Source organism: Amblyomma mixtum, chromosome 3 (genome assembly GCF_055824585.1).
Source record: "Amblyomma mixtum isolate Tamu chromosome 3, ASM5582458v1, whole genome shotgun sequence".
NCBI lineage: Eukaryota > Metazoa > Arthropoda > Arachnida > Ixodida > Ixodidae > Amblyomma > Amblyomma mixtum.
The window spans coordinates 422,541,398-422,554,109 of record NC_143014.1 but is presented as its reverse complement, the minus strand read 5'-3'; the positions used below and the strand labels follow the sequence as shown (position 1 = coordinate 422,554,109).

At 49.7% G+C, this 12,712-nt stretch overlaps 1 pseudogene; it reads right to left on the bottom strand.

Moving 5' to 3' along the window:
* Positions 1–8,280: 8,280 nt before the first annotated feature.
* Positions 8,281–9,438, bottom strand: LOC149357899 (uncharacterized; annotated as a pseudogene).
* Between the last annotated feature and the right edge of the window lie 3,274 nt (positions 9,439–12,712).

Here is a 12,712-nt window from a genome sequence, read left to right as displayed (position 1 = left end):
CCACTGCTGCACACGGGTTGTGGGAGACGCCATAGTGGATTAATTCAGACTACATGCGTTCTTTAATGTGCACTAAAATGTTTCACCACAGGACTGTCTTGAATCTGGCTGCGCAGAAATTGGTTGCCACAGCATGAATTCGATCCCGTGTCCTCGGGCTCAGTGGCCAAAAGGTATAGCTACTAAGCCACCGCGGCAGTGCTTCTCGGCCACCCTGTTCGTCCTGTGTGAGGAACTCGGGAAGGAATATGAAAGCCTCGAATCCTGGCCTCAAGAACAGAAGAAAAACATTGGGCTCAAATTATTTTCTGTTTCGTTGGAGGCATCACTGTGTAATATTGCATATAATAGACGGCCTCTCGGTGCTTCTGTACATTTGTCGCCCGGCACGTAACCGACATAGCTGAGGGGTGCCGAGTGCGCTTCGACCGAAAATCAATGAGAGGAAGCCGCGTCGCGTAGTCTAACCGGTTGCCTACTGCACGCAGTGTAGGCAGCGTATACAAGCAGGCAGCATTGAACTTGCCGCATCAGGCAAGTCCATCATCCATCAGTCCATCAGGCAAGGTGCCCGGACGGGTTAGTTGCATGGTAATTTTACAGACGTTCAGGCACTTGCCTAAATCGCTTGAATTGCGCAATAGGCCTTACACTACTCAGAGATATTGTAGATTGAGACACACAATGGATAAGGAAAAAGAAGGCTCTCGTGCCACTAAAATATCGGGGGCATAATCTTATTTTTAATATAAAAGCTGTGGCCTAACTTACAAAAAAAGTTTCAAACAGTCTATAAAGTGTCTATAGACTTCTTTCTATAAAGCGTAACGGGGGGCGGAAGAAAGTTAGGTGGGCTGATGAGATTAAGAAATTTGCCGGGATACGGTGGCCGCAACTGGCGAAGGATAGGGTTAACTGGAGAGAAGTGGGAGAGGCCTTTGCCCTGCAGTGGGAGTAGTCAGGATGATGATGATGAATGTTCCGAATGTTCCCAGTAGTAGGTAGGCATTTTTCCTTAATATTATTTATGGATGCGAGCCACATTTTGATTTAGTGAAAATGAAAAAAAAATATTTGAAAGCTAGTTCTTCCGCTATCTAACCGATTAAAACAAATATCCCTCCAAGCACGCGAAAAAAAATGCTGACAAAAAAAGACAGGCCTTCTGGCATTTCCTGTTCATATGAGGGTTATGTTACAGAACTTTTGTGGGATTTGTGATTCAAATATTCTGTAACCTTGTTTACTTTTTTTCAGTGATGGCCACACTCAGTCAAGCACAGCATGTAAGTGTCACTTTTTACGCTTGTTATAGGGAGAAGCTTACAGGCATTCCAGGGTTGAGCCATGTTAGACGTTGGCCTTTAATATTCTAAACCTGCATATTGGATACGAGGGACGTCGTATTTTAGGGTTTCCGGTTAATTTCGATCCCTCTAGATTCTTGAACGCCCTCTTACGTCGGACCACTGACTGGTGTTTCAAGGAATTCACCTTCCATCGCTATGCGGGCTGCCCCGGTGAGGTTCGATTCCGCGAACCTGGGGTTATCAGCCGAACGCCAAATCCTCTGAGATACCACGCCGGGTACATTGGCCCTGGAAAAATGTTCGCTGAGGGTGCATGTCGGGTCTAGTAACGCGAGAAAAAACACAGGAATCATGTAAGGAAGACACAGAGAGAGTCACGTGCGTCTGTCCTGTGCGTCTTCCTTATGTGTCTCCTCTTTTTGAGCTAGTGTGTGAAAATTTTAGTCCTGGTTAAACGAGTGCTGTTGACTTCAGAAAGACAGGAGTGATGAATTAGCAAAATGCCATGTTTTCGTTTTCTATAAGCATCATATATGAGTAGAAATACGCCAAGGACTCTCAAAGCTTAATTTTTTGCCCGAAATCACCGGAACGACGAGATTCCAAACAGGCTGTGGATTAAACTTCTCCTTTCGACTGCTTTGTCTTTGGAGACAGACGGCCGAAGCTAACACCTCGATCTTTTTTAGAGCCCTGACACGATTCCAGTACCCCCAACTCGTATTCAGCTGCCGAAACTTCCACCGCCGCCGAGCGTATGTATCCATTGAGTGAAGTCGTGTTCAGTCAATACTGCCTGTGCAGATTCGCTATCTGAGGCAGACATAAACCCGAAAGGCGCTATGCGAGTTACGGACTTAAATTGAAAAATATTATTATTGACCCAGATGGAACACAGACGTGTTCACCTTTCACTAACGACGTGCTGTGATCGCTTGCGGAAAACTAAAAAATTACTAGATTTTAACTTTTGGAAATAAGAACCTCCCCACTTTTGCGTTCATATTTGTTGTGCCTCATTCCATATACGTTTGCCGGCAGATGTGCTTGTTTCCTAGGACGTGAAGGTTGCACGATTTCGTTTAACGGTTAACCTTGAACAAGAAGATTGGAGAAGAAACCTCGTGGAACAATTCTTAAGGTTGATTTTGATGATACATGTCTGGGTGCGGCCAATGTAAGGCTATCGCACAAGTCGAGTTTGCTCTGCAGAAGATGTTGAGCACTCGAGACATTTGTATAAAAGAAAAGACCCCAGAATTGTTTCCTAGCTTTATACTTCGACGCATTGAACACAGCCATCGAGCACGGTTAACAGCGCCCCATTATTTAGAACCGGCAGTGTAGTGTAGCATGGAGCGGGCAAGTTTTAGATGCAGCTATGGAGACCCTCTACATCGCTTCTCATAATATTCCATAAAAATTTGCAAAGAAAAATGACATGGCATGTATTGAAAAAAAGCAACAACAATCTGAGCAGATTTTGCTTTTTTTTTCTTTCTGTAAGCATTCAAGACCTTAGCAGTTACGCGCACGGTAATTTTATCGGCCAATAGGCACTTCCAATACGCAATTATCCCAGTTGCATTTTGCCATGTAGGTTTCATTCATGCCGACGATTTCGAATACTTTTTGCACTTATGAAATCTTGTTATTTCGCTTATTACGTAGGAAACAATCAATTTAACTTGAATGACGTGGCTCAGTCTTCAGGTTCGCTTCAACTTTTGTCGCAGCTGATATCTCACAGGCTTAAATGCCACATGGCACCTCATGTGTTCAACCAAAGAAATGAATCTAAACAGCCTGATACTGACAGACGCTAGTATCAGGCCATTTATAAGGGCCGTATATTAATTCAATGAACCCAGCAAGTGCTGCTACTGAGCCCATATTTTAACGTGAATTAGATGCATTAATATGCACTACAAATGGAAACTGCCTTCCACCTCTCAAGAAATCTCTTACCGAGAATCTTGGTGACCAATATTTCAACACTGACTCCCAAGCCTTACCAAATCGCTTTCCTAACTGCCCATTTCTATGTTTTAAGTTGCGGAATACTAACACCTGGTATGAAGAATGGGCAAGCCAAAACGGCTAATGAATCAATGGGCAGAATGTGTACAACGGCTTCATGACCACTGTGTCATTGGACGCTCCCACAGACGCGTATTGACGCGCAAGGCGGCGGATCCGGGTCCCAGCACAGTGTGAGCAGCAGCATCCAGCACGACATATACCGGCCCGCACGCGGCCCCACCATCTCCATCTGGGGTCAGGGCTCGCACCAGCGACACCCCGCCACCGGCAGCCACGGCCAGGGGCAGGTCGGGGTGGGTGTACGGATTCCCATTGGAAAGCGCTGACGGCCCCGCAGCAACACCCTCGTTCACATCTGCATGCCACCCACGGAATAAACGACTTATACGTGGTTACACTGTTTCAGTTTGTCAATTTCCGTTGGGGAGCGACAACGTCAAACGTGCCAGTCTCAAACGGGTGTACAAAATAATTCACGCTGAGCTTGAGCTGGCGGTTTCATGTATCAATATCAGCTAACAGACTAAAAACAGCTCGGAAGCAAGTTCACAATTATTAACTGATCAGATAGGTTTTTTTTTGCAAAAGCTTTGCATCGTAGGTAACTTTCATTCCTGTAACCTTGAGTCTGCAGGAGCTCGCGATTGTTCTGTACATTCCCCCAAAGCCTTCAACCGAGACCATGTGAGGTAAACAAGAAAAAGAGGTTGGGATAATGGAAGGCCGAACAAAATAAAAAGAAAGCCTGCAACCCAATATTAAACAGTTTGCAGGAATAGATTTCAGCCGTATAGAAGCTGAAATTTCGTATTTTCGCTGTAAAACAAGCTTAACACCAAAATGAGTGCAGTCTAATTTTTCTTCATTAAACTGGGCAAGGTGCGCAGGCTTTGTTTCTATTTTTGTTCGGTCATTCTCACAGCCCTGAAGATAGATCAAATAGAAGCGCAACAAATAACAAAAAAATGTGAAAAAGGAGGAGCGCAGCCGCAAGTCTTTTTCAGTCAATAGTTTGATAGAAGGTAAAGCTTGTTTGTTATGGGGTTGGATGAAAAGCATCAAAAGAGTGTCCAAACCGGCTTTTATTCACCCTCAAACTACGGCTGATTCAGAAAACAATGTTCTGTTCTTCGCGCGCTCTAAAACAAAAGCCATATCTAAACTGATCAAGTGTTATTTGCAGCCCTATGAAAGCTCTACGTTGGGAACTTCTGCGTTTCTTTGATAGAATTTTGCAGAAATAATACTTTATACTGTTACGTGGCCCGAAGTCTATGTCGGCACAAGGACGAGCGGAGCACAGGGCACAGATCACAGCTAGCCCCGAGCGGCAAGCGCGCACACACCGGGCACTTCCTCTACGTCGTCTTCACGGAGATTATCCGTTGCATGGCCCCCCGGTCGGAAAGGCACCGTCTCGATGTTCATCAGGGTAGTGAGGGTGACTGCAAGACGTGGGGTTTGAGGCGAGGAACGTGCACAGCATCGCTCTGATGCTGAGAGGACGTGGCACCGGGGAAGGCCGGAATGATCTCGTATGTGACTGCGGTGACTTGGCGCAGGACTCGGTACGGGCCGATGTAGCGGGACAGAAGTTTTTCAGAGTCCCACGCGGCGAGATGGCGACCAAAGCAAGACGAGGGAGCCAGGGGTGAAGGAGACCATACGGTGACGGCGGTTGTAGAATTCCTGCTGAGAGGTCTGGGAAGCAAGGAGCCGGGAGCGTGCGAGTTGGCGAGCGTGGTCAGCGCCAGTAAAGGCGTCGTGGGCGTATCCAGACGGCGGAGCGGTAGAAATGGGAAGGCGCGTGTCCAGAGGCAGCAGGGGCTCGCGGCCGTACAAAAGATAAAAAGGGGAGTAACCGGCAGTGTCATGGCGGGAGGAGTTGTAGGCGAAGGTCACATAGGGGAGAGCGGTATCCCAGTCGCGATGGTCCGGAGAAACGTACATAGCCAGCATATCGGTGAGAGTGCGGTTGAAGTGTTCTGTGAGGCCGTTCGTCTGCGGGTGGTAGGCGGTGGTGAGCTTATGTTTCGTAGAGCACGACCGAAGAATGTCAGCGACAACTCTGGACAGAAAGCATCGGCCTCGGTCGGTAAGAAGTTGACGGTGAGCTCCATGGTGTAGGATGAGGTCGGTCAAAAGAAAGTCGGCAACATCAGTAGCCGTACTGGTGGGCAGTGCCTGTGTGATCGCGTAACGGGTAGCGTAGTCGGTGGCAACAGCTATCCATTTTTTGCCCGAGGCGGATTCCGGAAATGGCCCCAAAAGGTCTAAGCCGACGCGATGGAAAGGTTCGGGTGGGACGTCAATGGGCTGAAGCAGACCGGCTGACAGAGTGGTGGGGCGTTTCCGGCGCTGGCACTCGTCGCAGGCAGCAACATAGCGGCGTACACAGCGGTAGAGGCGCGGCCAAAAGAATCGACGACGCACGCGGTCGTAAGTACGGGAGACACCCAAGTGACCAGCAGTGGGAAGATCATGCAGCTCTTGGAGGACAGCAGTGCGAAGGTGCTCGGGGACAACGAGGAGGAGGTCTGGGCCATCTTGGTTAAGGCTCCTGCGGTATAAAACTCCATCACAGAGCACAGAGCGGCGCATCGGAGGGTCGAATGGGGCGGTGTTGAGTTGGTCGATAATTGAGCGCAGCTCGGCATCGCGGCGCTGTTCTTCAGCCATGTTCGCAAGGACAGAGAGGGAGCACAGAGCATCCTCGCTGTCAGTGCCAAGATTGTCACACGGGCCAACGGGGTAACGGGAAAGGCAGTCGGTATCGGCGTGCAAGCGGCCAGACTTGTAGAGTACAGAGTAATGGTACTGCTGCAGGCTCAGTGCCCAACGACCAAGCCGTCCTGTCGGGTCTTTCAAGGAAGAGGGCCAGCACAACGCTTGGTGGTCAGTGACAACTGCAAAGGGGCGGCCGTATAAATATGGGCGGAATTTCCCAACAGCCCAAATAAGAGCTAAGCACTCGCGTTCGGTAATTGAGTAATTCCGCTCCGGGGCAGAGAGGAGACGGCTGGCGTACGCGATCACACGGTGCTCTCCGGATTGTCTCTGTGAGAGGATAGCGCCGATGCCGTACCACTGGCGTCAGTGCGAACTTCAGTGGGAGCGGTCACATCGAAGTGGGCCAGAACTGGCGCGGTAGGAAGCTTCGATATCAGGTTGGAAAACGCTTGTGCCTGGTCGGGTCCCCAGATGAAGGTGGTGTCTTTCTTCAGAAGGTTGGTTAGGGGGCGGGCGATGTAGGGGAAGCCTTGAACGAATCGACGAAAGTAGTAGCAGAGCCCCAAGAAGCTTCGGACGTCGTTAGAAGAACGTGGCTGGGGAAAGTCTGACGGGTCGGATCTTCTCAGGGTCAGGGTGGACCCCCGTATTGTCGACGACATGACCCAAGATGGTGAGCTGGCGGCGCGCGAAACGGCACTTAGACGAGTTGAGCTGCAGGCCGGCATGAAAGAAAGAGGGAAATGATCTGGGAAAGGTGAGTGATATGAGTGGAAAACGTGGGCGAAAAGACAATGTCGTCATCGAGGTAGCACAGGCAGGTGGACCACTTAAAGCCGTGTAAAAGGGCATCCATCATGCGCTCGAATGTGGCTGGCGCGTTGCATAATCCGAAAGGCATAACTTTGAATTGGTAAAGCCCATCAGGTGTCACAAAGGCGGTCTTTTCACGGTCCTGGTCGTCTACAGCAATTTGCCAGTAGCCGGAGCGAAGATCTATGGATGAGAAAAATTTGGCACCATGAAGGCAGTCAAGGGCGTCATCGATACGCGGCAGGGGGTACACGTCCTTTTTAGTGATCTTATTCAAGTGCCGGTAATCAATGCAAAAACGCCAGGAGCCATCCTTTTTCTTCCCAAGTACGACGTTTGAGGCCCAGGGACTGTGTGAGGGTTCGATAATGTTTTTCGCGAGCATTTTAGTAACTTCCGCAATGGTAACTTGACGCTCGGCGTGAGAGACTCGATAGGGGTGGCGGAGGATGGGAGGGGCATCGCCGGTTTCAATGCGGTGCCTGACGGCGAGAGTTTGGCCCAGCGTCGTGTTGTTGACATCCAAAATATCCGAAAAAGATTCGAGAAGGGCACGAAGGTGGGCAGTTTGGTCGGGACTGAGGTCGGTGGCCATCATGGTCGTGAAGGCGTCGGGCGACTGTGGAGACTGCCGGTGCGGGGTGGCAGTGTCTTGAATAGCGGTGTTGGCCAACTGAGCGACGTGGCAAGAAGCGAGAGGATATAGTGTAGCCACGCAGATGCCGGACGGGAGCACTTGAGAAGAGACGCCGAAGTTGAGGAAAGGCAGAGAGAGGGCGTTAGCTTGGATGGTGGCGATGGTATGAGGTAGGGCAACGTTACGGGTCAGCAGGAGGTCAAGGTTGGGCGTAACCAGATAGTCGCCATCAGGAACTGGGCGAGATGGGGTCAGTGGAACGAAAGAGGCGGTGCGGAATGACAGCGAGCATAATCGGTACTGTACAGTCCCAGGGATATATCAACGGGTTCTGAATCCAGCAGTGGAAGTGCGAGGTGTAGGACGCCATCCGAGCAGTCAATGAGGGCGGAATGGTCCGTCAGAAAATCCAAGCCATAAATGAGGTCATAGGCACAGGTGGTCACACGGTGAACTGAACCGGTATACTGTGGCCGGCAATAGTAACGCGCGCGGTACACGTACCGTCGACAGCAGGCGTGCCACCATCTGCGACACGCACACAGGACATTGCAGGCTTGAGGACTGTGCGGAGGCGACGGCGGAGGGCAGCACTCATTACTGATATTTGAGCACCGGTGTCAATCAGGGCGCGGACAGGAACACGGTCGATAGTGACGTCCATGAGATTTGGTCGAGAGGTCGAGAGAGGATTTGTGGTCCATGTCGTTGATGCAGCGTCACCTACAGGAGCTGCATCATTTAGTTTTACAAATGGGAGCGGCTGGTAGAAGACGACTGTGGGGAGCGAGAGCGGCGGCCCTGCGGCGACGGAGAGCGGGAGAATCGGCGTGCAGGGGGAACGGATGCTTCAGATCGTTCGGACGGGGCTCGGGGCGAGAAGGTGCGGGTCGAGATGGGACTCTAGAAGAAGGGGCAGACGTTGCGAGCTGCTGAAGCCCATGGACTGCGACAATGTCGGGCGATGTGGCCAATGCGAGAACACCGGAAGCAGGTGGGGCGGTCGTCTGCCGTACGCCACTCATTGGGATTCCGATAACGCTGCGGAGAATAATAGGTGCGACGATAAACATAGAGAGGTGGCTGGGGGGTGTCCTGGCTTCTGGCGGTGCACACAGCCGGATGAAGGTTCAGGTTAGCAAGTTCCTGACGCACGACGGCCTGAATCAGCGACACGGCGGGTAGAGAGTTATCAGGTGCGGTCGGACGGGGCAGAACAGGCGCAAGGGATTCCAGTTCGCGGCGAACGATGCGGGTCACAGTGCTGGCAACGGGGTCATCATCGGAAGAGGCGCGGGGCGGTGGTAATCGCTGTTCCTCGCAAGAAGTATTAGGGAGCCGAGAGAACTGCTGTGTAATTCGGCGGCTTTTAACCTGTTCGAAATGACGGCATTCTTTTATGATTGCGTCCACGGTGGTGCAGTATTTGCAAACCTGTAAGTTAAAAGCATCATCCGCAATCCCTTTCAGAATATGGCTCACTTTGTCGGACTCGGTCATGGCGGCGTCCACCTTGTGGCAAAGCGCTAAGACATCTTGAATATATGCCACATAGCTTTCGGTTGACGACTGGGCGCGCGACGCGAGCTGCTTCTTCGCGGAGAGCTTCCGGTCATCGGGTCTGTCAAACAAAGTACGGAGCTTTTCTTTAAAAGTGTACCAGCTCGTCAGTTCTTCTTCGTGGGTTTCGTACCAGACCCGGGCCGTGCCACTAAGATAGAAAATGGCATTCGCCAGAATCACGGTGGGATCCCACCGGTTATAGGTGCTCACTCGTTCATATAGGCTGAGCCAGTCGTCGACATCGGTTCCGTCCTTCCCAGAAAAGGTACCGGGGTCACGGGGAGGAGCCATGACCACGAAGGGAGCAGCAGGAGTGGTTCGCGACTCGCCGGATGGAGCCATGATGGTAGTAGCCCCGGCCTGACGACCGCTTCGGAGCTGAGTGGCGTGGAGATCGTCTACCCCGCACCTCCACCAAAGATGTTACGTGGCCCGAAGTCTATGTCGGCACAAGGACGACCGGAGCACAGGACACAGATCATAGCTAGCCACGAGCTGCAAGCGCGCACACACCGGGCACTTCCTCTACGTCGTCTTCACGGAGATTATCCGTTGCAATACTTTCGATTTCTACATGGATATTACTGAGGAAACATTTCATTATGTCAGAAATTTTTCTTATAATTCTGAATTTTTGATGTAAAATTCTCAAACACATATAATATTGAGTTCATAAAACGTAACAATTGACACTTCTTTTGGGTATTAAAACTTGTGTATGGGGTGTTGAGAAATTATAGTTCTCGGTAAAATGACACATGTGGTGCGAGATAAGAGCCGACGTGAAATGCGCTTTGTCCGCTGTAGCTGTGCCCATATCTTCGTCTCGAAGAGATAACACTTTGCGCTTTCGACATGCTATCGGCGGTGAGATAAGCGGGCAACTTCACGTTTTTAGCCCCCCGCTGCATTGCTTCTCTTCGGTCTCCGCTTTCTCCTCGCATATACTAAGAAGAAAGCCTTTACTGGCTCATAGTGTCGTCCGTTAACAGAGGGTGTCACACATTCGGCAGCGTTTAACTCGTGTTAACTCGGGAACTGAAAAAGATAGCAGAAAACGAAATTTTGCTTCAGTAGAGTAGTTATTTAATTAATTATAGCAAAAAATGTCAAAATTACGTCGAAATAACGCAGACGTTGATATAGCCACAGGAACAGTGTGACGTCACATCCACCGGAAGTCGTCATGGCATAGCGAAAATTATCACAGAATGGTGGGGAAAACGTAGGATTTGTGTCAGATTAGATGGAAAAATGGGTAATTAAGCGTAATTAGCACTGAAGATCCCCGAAAAATGTACAATTTTGGGTATCGATATAGCTATGGGAATGGTGTGACGTCATATCCACCGGAAGTCGTCACGGCATAGTGTTCTCGGCTTTCGCCTCTCAACACTTTAGTTGCCAAAGTGTCCTCGCAATTTTTTTAAACAAAAAAAACTGGTAATGACTCAAGAAACGAGGACACGGAATGCACATAATAGACATGACAGACGCCATCCTGCCTTTTGTGTGCGTCAGTCGTGTCTTTCATGTGCCTTCCGTGTCCTCGTTTCTTGCGCCATTACCAGTTTTTTCTTTCAAAACGAACCAACTCGCCCAAAGTAGTATTTTACTTGCAATTGTTTGTTAGCGTTTTGGGAGCAGGTTTGTATTCGGCACATGCTTGCGAAAATAGCCATTTTGCTGCTGTCAGTTTTGGAGCCTCTTTCAGTGGCTCAGTCACGCATGCACTTGCACCATTCTGGAAAGGAAAATAAATCTGAAATAACTATCAAATCAAAACGCCGTAAGTGATGTCATGTCGTGCGATGACTATCGGTTCTACTGCGTTACTATCCGCTATGAATGCAGCTTGTCGGTTTTGAACTATCCTCGACCGGCATCTATGAACAGCTACTCGAGAGTAGGGAATTGCACTCCCAAAAGACCGAACACCAAACACACGCCATAGCTGCCTCACTTCCTTCCTGGCTAATATATACTACTGTCAAGGAGAAAATTAGCTAGATGCGGATTCACGAAAATAAATTTATTCCTACCTTGCCCCGCTAGACAGTCAGTATTTGTTCCCATATCCAACATTCTTTGGCAGCCATTTTGAAGATTGGAACATTGTAAACAGAGACGGTAATGGTCAATTCTTCTGATATGTAGCAAAAATCTTTCTTTTAAAGTGTTTCCATCTGTCGCATTAAGCATTTAAAACTGCCACGGGAGACCAACAGGGGACGCTTTTGACGATAGCAAAAAGGTGATTAAAAAAAAAAAAACACAAGACTGCCTTCGGGTGATCTGCGGATATATTGACTGTTATAGTGAAATCTTACATTATATGAAAAAATTGCGTTCATTAACGGTTTCCCACTCTAAACTGCTTTCGTCCAGAATTGTTGGGAATGAGCGGACAAAGCACACATGCCCACTCATGCCTCTACGCTCTTTATGGACTTCTATTGCCTGATTATGCAGGCATTCTTTTCCCCATGAACCTGCATCCCGCAAGCCTTCATTCATGACTTATAAGTTTGTATTTTCTTGCAGGCGCTTAGATTCCGTACTTCACTACGGTAAAAGCGTTCGGCTCAACGCAAGACAAGTCTGACCCTTGCCTGCTGGCTGCCCTCTGCGAGCGGTGACTTCAGATTTGCTCGCGCACCAGCATTAACGAACGAGAGCGGTTGACAGCGGAGCGTTTACTCGCCAGTGCAGATCCGAGACAGCGGTGGGCAGCGTCTTTTGCGTTCTCGGGCCACGGCCAACGCGGCGACCGTCGATCGCAAGAGCGCTGCCGCAAGGAGGAAAGCTCCGGTGGTGTGCGTCCGCTCCCGCCTCCGTGTTTTCCCGTTTTGCAACGCGGGCGCAGGAGGGGCCGAGTGCCATACGCCCCGTGCAGCGCAGGCTGACGGTTCTCTTCCTTCCGGCTCGGAGAGGAGGCCACTCACTGCGTCCGCTCGCCCAAGATCTTCGAAATGAAACTTAGATTCGCTGTCCTCTCATCTGACGAGGCCCCTCTCACCCTCTCGCTTGCTCATTCTTTCTCTCTGCAGGCCTTCGTTCCAGCACCGTTTTAATAAGGTTTACTCCCTCACTTTCTCTCTCTGAAGCCGGCAAAAGAGAGGATGTACAAAACGGTCTGCAGGTGCTGCTTGGCGGTATGGCGCAGCAGTGGCGGTCGGCTCAAGCAGCATATCTACCATATGGGTGATGTTTGGCTCAAGAAATTTGTAAATGTTGCAGTCCTATGCCATCGTAAGTTCTGTGTTAGCTATGCTGAAGCAGTTCATACTGCGGTATGGACTTTCCGAAAGAACTCAGTGCTCGCAAGCATCCAGTACTAAATGCGTGATGAGGGAATTATCTTGGCAACACTCGTATTTCGAGACGTCCTTAGGTTTCAGAGACTTTTCTATATGCTACGTTTAGAATACGGACGTAGTAAAGTGCCTACTACGCGTTTACTGCACGACCTGAGGGTTCCTTTTGGCTAAAGCGGTTTCTGATCTCACTCGACGCGCTTACAATCACGATGAGGTTGCCAGTTAACGGTGATGTTAGCTACATACCCCGCTGAAAGAACATTAGACTTAAGACCAGTAATAAGAGTGAATTAACA